Source organism: Balaenoptera borealis (assembly GCF_965194805.1).
Source record: "Balaenoptera borealis genome assembly, chromosome: 16".
In the NCBI taxonomy this organism is placed as follows: Eukaryota; Metazoa; Chordata; class Mammalia; order Artiodactyla; family Balaenopteridae; genus Balaenoptera; species Balaenoptera borealis.
Genome location: NC_138872.1, coordinates 54663434 through 54671099, shown reverse-complemented (window position 1 = coordinate 54671099; position 7666 = coordinate 54663434). Strand labels below are relative to the sequence as shown.

Sequence of the window (7666 nt, the reverse complement as noted above, 5' to 3'; positions counted from 1 at the left end):
ACAAACCCTGTTGAGATCGTGATTTGGATTGCATTGAATCTATAGACCAATTTCGGAGAATTGACACCTTAACAATAACATCTGTCCATTTATTTAGGTCTTAATTTCTCTCATAAATGTTTTATAGTTTTTCAGTGTACAGATCTGATACAAATTTAGGCAAATTTATCAATAAGTTTCTATATTCTTTGATGCTATTGTAGGTGGCATCCTTTACCTCAATTTCCAATTGTTCAATTCTAGCATATAGAAATACAATTGCTTTTTGTATAATGATCTTGTTGTTTTGCAATCTTGCTAAAATCATGTATTTGTTCTGCTAGATTTTTTTGTAGATCTCATTGGATTTTCTACATGTCGCCTGCAAATAAACAGATTTATTTCTTCGTTTCCAATCCTGATGTCTTTTATTTATTTCTCTTATCTTACTATAGTGACTTATTCCACAGTAGTATTGAAAGCAGACATCCTTGACTCGTTCCTGATCTTAGGGGGAAAGCATTCAGTCTTTCACTATTAAGTATGATGTTAGCTGGAAGTTTTTCATAAATGCTTTTTAACAGGTTGAAGAAATTCTCTTCTATTCCCAAGTTGTTCAGGATTTTTTAAAATCATAAATAGATATAAGATTCTCGCAAATATTTTTTGCTGTGTCCATTGACATGATATGTTTCAACATTTTGTTTCTTAACATGGTGAATTACATTGAGTGACTTTTGCACGTTAAACCAACAGACCATAACCTAGCATACTCTAGCCACTCCTGACTATGATGCATTATCCTTTTAATACATTGTTGAATTAGGTTTGCTAAAATTTTGTTTAAAATATTTGCCTCTATATACATGAGGGACATTGGTCTGTAGTTTCCTTTCTTGTATGTTTTGGTATCAGGGTAATTTTGGCCTCATAAAATAAATTAGTAAATATTCTCTCCTCTTCAATTTTCTGAAAGAGTTTGTGTAGAATTGGTACTATTTCTTCCTATAATATTTGTTAGAATTTAATAGTAAAGCCACCTGTAACTGGAGTTTTCTTTGTGGGAAGATTTTTAACTACAAATTTAATTTTTAAAAATAGGTAAACGTAGCTTTGATTTGCATTTCTCTAATGATTAGTGATGTTGATCATCCTTTCATGTGTTTGTTGGCAATCTGTATATCTTCTTTGGAGAAATGTCTATTTAGGTCTTCTGCCCATTTTTGGATTGGGTTGTTTGTTTTTTTGATATTGAGCTGCTTGTATATTTTGGAGATTAATCCTTTGTCAGTTGCTTCGTTTGCAAATATTTTCTCCCATTCTGAGGGTTGTCTTTTCGTCTTGTTTATGGTTTCCTTTGCTGTGCAAAAACTTTTAAATTTCATTAGGTCCCATTTGTTTATTTTTGTTTTTGTTTCCATTTCTCTAGGAGGTGGGTCGAAAAGGATCTTGCTGTGATTTATGTCATAGAGTGTTCTGCCTATGTTTTCCTCTATGAGTTTTATAGTGTCTGGCCTTACATTTAGGTCTTTAATCCATTTTGAGTTTATTTTTGTGTGTGGTGTTAGGGAGTGCAAATCAAAACTACAATGAGGTATCACCTCACACTGGTCAGAATGGCCATCATCAAAAAATCTACAAACAATAAATGCTGGTGAGGGTGTGGAGAAAAGGGAACCCTCTTGCACTGTTGGTGGGAATGTAAATCGATACAGCCACTATGGAGAACAGTATGGAGGTTCCTTAAAAAACTAGAACTGCCATACAACCCAGCAATCCCACTACAGGGCATATACCCTGAGAAAACCATAATTCAAAAAGAGTCATGTACCACAATGTTCATTGCAGCACTGTTTACAATAGCCAGGACATGGAAACAACCTAAGTGTCCATTGACAGATGAATGGATAAAGAAGATGTGGCACATATATACAATGGAATATTACTCACCATAAAAAGAAACGAAATTGAGTTATTTGTAGTGAGATGGATGGACCTAGAGACTGTCATACAGAGTGAAGTAAGTCAGAAAGAGAAAAACAAATACCGTATGCTAACACATATATATGGAATCTAAAAAAAAATAAAAAGGTTCTGAAGAACCTAGGGGCAGGACAGAAATAAAGACACAAACGTAGAGAATGGACTTGAGGACACGGGGAGAGGGAAGGGTAAGCTGGGATGAAGTGAGAGAGTGGCATTGACATATATACACTACCAAATGTAAAATAGATAGCCAGTGGGAAGCAGCTGCATGGCACAGGGAGATCCGCCCTGTGCTCTGTGACCACCTAGAGGGGTGGGATAGGGAGGGTGGGAGGGAGAGGCAAGAGGGAGGATATATGGGGATATATGTAGATGTATAGCTGATTCACTTTGTTACACAGCAGAAAGTAACACAACATTGTAAAGCAATTATACTCCAATAAAGATGTTTTAAAAAATAGGTAAACAATTAATCCAGTTATATATTTCTTCTTGAGTGAGCTTTGATGGTTTGTGTCTTTCAAGGAATTTGTCCATTTCATCTGTGTTGTTGAACTTATGTGCATAAAATTGTTCATAATATTCTCTCATTATTTTTTTAATATCTAAAGAAACTGTAGTACTGTCACCTCTCCTAATATAGCTAATTGGGATTTTTTTGTCTTGACCACTATGGCTAGATGTTTAACTCACTCATCTTGTCAAAGAACCAGCTTGTGATTTCACTGAGTTTCTCTATAATTTTTCTGTTTTTCATTTCATTGCTTTGATGTTTATTATTTTCTTTCCTCTGCTTACTTTGGGTTTAATTTGCTCTTCTCTTTCTAGTTTCTTAAGGTCGAATTTGAGACCTTTCTTCTTGCCTAATATAGGCATTTAGTGCTATAAATTCCCCACCCCAGGACTTCCCTGGTGGTCCAGTGATAAAGAATTCGCCTTCCAATGCAGGGGACGCAGGTTCGATCCCTGGTTGGGAACTGAGATCCCACATGCTGCAGGGCAACTAAGCCCAAGCACCACAACTACTGAGCCCACGTGCCTCAACTAGAGAGCGTGAGTGCTGCAAACTACAGAGCCCACGTGCTCTGGAGTCCAAGCACGACAACTAGAGAGAGAAAACCCTCACACCACAACTAGAGAGAAGCCCGCATGCCGCAACAAAAAAAAGATCCCGCATGCTACAACAAAGACCCAATGCAGCCAAAAAGAAAAAAAGAAAAAAAAATTCCCTGCCCCAAGTAACTCTCTAGAAGAATCTCACAAAATTTTGATTTGTCATATTTTCAGTTTCACTCTGTTCAAAATACTCTATTATTTCTCTTTTGATTTCTTTTTCCATCGATGGGTTATTTAGAATGTGTTATTTAGTGTCCAAAATCTTAGACATTTTGCAGAGCTCCTTCTGTTGTCGATTTCTAATTTAATTCCATTGTGACCAAAGAACATACTTTGTGTAACTTGAATCCTTTTAAATCTACTGAGACTGGTTTTATGGTCCAGAATATAATCTATTTTATTAAGTGTTCTATGTGCTTTTGAAAAGGATGTGTATTCTGTTGTTGCTGCGTAGAGAACTCTACAAGAGTCAATTAGGTCAAGTTGGTTGGTTATGCTGTTCAGGTCTTTTATATTCTTACTGATCTTCTGTCTACTCTTTGTATCAATTGTTATGAGGGGTGTATTGACATATACTAATGTAATTATGAATTTGACTGTTTCTTGCAGTTATATCAGCTTTGGTCCATGTCTCCTTACACTTATATCAGTTTTGCATCATGCATTGTAATCTCTGTTATGTGGGGCATAAAAATTTAATATTCTTATGTCCTCCTGATGAAATGACCCCCTGTCATTTTTAAAAAGGCTTCTTCGTCCTTGATAATAATCAACACTCTAAAATCTATTTTGTCTGATGTTAATATAATCACTTTGGCTTTATTTCTGTTATTGTTAGCATTCTGTATCTTTTTCTATCCTTTTACCTTTATTCTATTTGTATCTTAATATTCAAAGTATATTTCTTATAGAACACATATAGTTTGATACTGACTTTTAATTGGGGTGTTTTTGGTCATTTACATTTATTGTGATTATTGATATGGTTACTTCAGGTCTACCAGCTTGCCACTTGTTTCTTACTTGTTACATCTGTTCTTTGCTCACTTTCCTTTTTTTTGTGACTTCATTTTCCACCAAAAATACTTCGATTATTTCTAATGATTCCATTTTATCTTCTTTGTTGCCCTATCCACTATAACTCTTTGATTTTTTTATTTTAGTGGCTGATTCAGTGTTTATAATATACTCCTTTAATTTATAGCAGTCTGCTTTCACGTGACATTGTATCACTTCAAATATACTATGGAAACCTAAGACTAGCATACTTCCATTTCTCTCCTCCTAGCCTTTGTGTTATTCCTGTAATACATTATACTCTTACATATATTATAATCACCACACAATGCTGTTGTTATGTTTACTTAAACACTCAAATTTATTTATTTATTTATTTATTTATTTATTCGGCTGTGCCGGATCTAAGTTGTGGCACTTGGGATCTTTAGTTGTGGCACTTGGGATATTTATTTATTTATTTATTTATGTTTTCTGAATTGTCAAATTTATTTATTTATTTTAAAATTTTTTGAATTTTATTTTATTTATTTTTTTATACAGCAGGTTCTCATTAGTTATCTAATTTATACATATTAGTGTATATATGTCAATCCCAATCTCCCAGTTCATCCCACCACCACCACGCCTCCTGCTACTTTCCCCCCCTTGGTGTCCATATGTTTGTTCTCTACATCTGTGTCTCTATTTCTGCCTTGCTAACTGGTTCACCTCTACCACTTTTCTAGATTACATACATATGCGTTAATATATGATATTTGTTTTTCTCTTTCTGACTTACTTCACTCTGTATGACAGTCTCTAGATCCATCCACGTCTCTACAAATGACTCAATTTTGTTCCTTTTCATGGCTGAGTAATATTCCATTGTATATATGTACCACACTTTATCCATCCGTCTGTCAATGGGCATTTAGGTTGCTTCCATGACCTAGCTATTGTAAATAGTCCTGCAATGAACACTAGGGTGCATGTGTCTTTTTGAATTATGGTTTTCTCTGGGTATATGCCCAGTAGTGGGATTGCTGGGTCATATGGTAATTCTATTTTTGGTTTTTTAAGGAACCTCCATACTGTTCTCCATAGTGGCTGTATCAATTTACATTCCCACCAACAGTGCAAGAGAGTTCCTTTCTCTCCACACCCCCACCAGCATTTGTTGTTTGTAGATTTTCTGATGACGCCCATTCTAACTGGTGTGAGGTGATACCTCATTGTACTTTTGATTTGCATTTCTCTAATAATTAGTGATGTTGAGCAGCTTTTAATATGCTTCTTGGCCATACGTATGTCTTCTTTGGAGAAATGCCTATTTAGGTCTTCTGCCCATTTTTGTATGGGGTTGGTTATTCTTTTAATATTGAACTGCATGCGCTGTTTATATATTTTGGAGATAAATCCTTTGTCCATTGATTTGTTTGCAAATATTTTCTACCATTCTGAGGGCTGTCTTTTCGTCTTGTTTGTAGTTTCCTTTGCTGTGCAAAAGCTTTTAAGTTTCATTAGGTCCCATTTGTTTATTTTTGTTTTTATTTCCATTACTCTAGGAGGTGGATCAAAAAAGATCTTTCTGTGATTTATGTCAAAGAGTGTTCTTCCTATGTTTTCCTCTAAAAGTTTTATAGTGTCCGGTCTTACATTTAGGTCTTGAATCCATTTTGAGTTTATTTTTGTGTATGGTGTTAGGGAGTGTTCTAATTTCATTCTTTTACATGTAGCTGTCCAGTTTTCCCAGCACCACTTATTGAAGAGACTGTCTTTTCTCCATTGTATATCCTTGCTTCCTTTGTCATAGATTAGTTGACCATAGGTGCGTGGGTTTATCTCTGGGCTTTCTATGCTGTTCCATTGATCTATATTTCTGTTTTTGTGCCAGTACCATATTTTCTTAATTACTGTAGATTTGTAGTATAGTCTGAAGTCAGGGAGCCTGATTCCTCCAGCTCCATTTTTCTTTCTCAAGATTGCTTTGGCTCTTTGGGGGTTTTTTGTGTATCCATACAAATTTTAAGATTCTTTGTTCTAGTTCTGTAAAAAATGCCATTGGTAATTTGATAGGGATTGCATTGAATCTGTAGATTGTTTTGGGTAGTATAGTCATTTTCACAATATTGATTCTTCCAAGCCAAGAACATGGTATATCTCTCCATCTGTTGGTATCATCTTTAATTTCTTTCATCAGTGTCTTATAGTTTTCTGCATACAGGTCTTTTGTCTCCCTAGGAAGGTTTACTCCTAGGTACTTTATTCTTTTTGTTGCAATGGTAAATGGGAGTGTTTCCTTTATTTCTCTTTCAGATTTTTCATCATTAGTGTATAGGAATGCAAGAGATTTCTGTCCATTAATTTTGTATCCTGCAACTTTACCCAATTCATTGCTTAGCTCTAGTAGTTTTCTGGTGGAATTTTTAGGATTCTCTATGTATAGTATCATGTCATCTGCAAACAGTGACAGTTTTAATTCTTGTTTTCCAATTTGGATTCCTTTTATTTCTTTTTCTTCTCTGATTGCTGTGGCTAGGACTTCCAAAACTATGTTGAATAATAGTGGTGAGAGTGGACATCCTTGTCTTCTTCCCGATCTTAGAGGAAATGCTTTCAGTTTTTCATCATTGAGCATGATGTTTGCTGTGAGTTCATCATATATGGCCTTTATTATGTTGAGGTAGGTTCCCTCTATGCCCACTTTCTGGAGAGTTTTTATCGTAAATGGGTGTTGAATTTTGTGAAAAGTTTTTCTGCATCTATTGAGATGATCATATGGTTTTTCTCCTTCAATCTGTTAATATGGTTTAACACATTGATTGATTTGCGTATATTGAAGACTCCTTGCATTACTGGGATACACCCCACTTGATCGTGGTGTATGATCCTTTTAATGTGTTGTTGGATTCTGTTTGCTAGTATTTTGTTGAGGATTTTTGCATCTATATTCATCAGTGATATTGGTCTGTAATTTTCTTTTTTTGTAGTATCTTTGTCTGGTTTTGGTATCAGGGTGATGGTGGCCTCATAGAATGAGTTTGGGAATGTTCCTTCCTCTGCAATTTTTTGGAAGAGTTTGAGAAGGATGGGTGTTAGCTCTTCTCTAAATGTTTGATAGAATTCACCTGTGAAGCCATCTGGTCCTGGACTTCTGTTTGTTGGAAGATTTTTAATCACAGTTTCAATTTCATTACTTGTGATTGATCTGTTCATATTTTCTATTTCTTCCTGGTTCTGCCGTGGAAGGTTATACCTAAGAATTTGTCCATTTCTTCCAGGTTGTCCATTTTATTGGCATAGAGTTCTTGTAGTAGTCTCTTAGGATGCTTTGTATTTCTCCAGTGTCTGTTGTAACGTCTCCTTTTTCATTTCTAATTTTATTGATTTGAGTCCTCTCCCTCTTTTTCTTGATGAGTCTGGCTAATGGTTTATCAATTTTGTTTATCTTCTCAAAGAACCAGCTTTTAGTTTTATTGATCTTTGCTATTGTTTTCTTTGTTTCTATTTCATTTATTTCTGCTCTGATCTTTATGATTTCTTTCCTTCTGCTCACTTTCGGTTTTGTTTGTTCTTCTTTCTCTAG

The 7666-nt window shown here is 35.0% G+C and overlaps 1 protein-coding gene across 22 annotated transcripts in view; it reads right to left on the bottom strand.

Moving 5' to 3' along the window:
- RBFOX1 (RNA binding fox-1 homolog 1) overlaps nucleotides 1–7666 on the bottom strand; it is a 2204510-nt gene that overhangs the window by 1886225 nt on the left and 310619 nt on the right. The gene's annotated exons all lie outside the window — the stretch shown is intronic.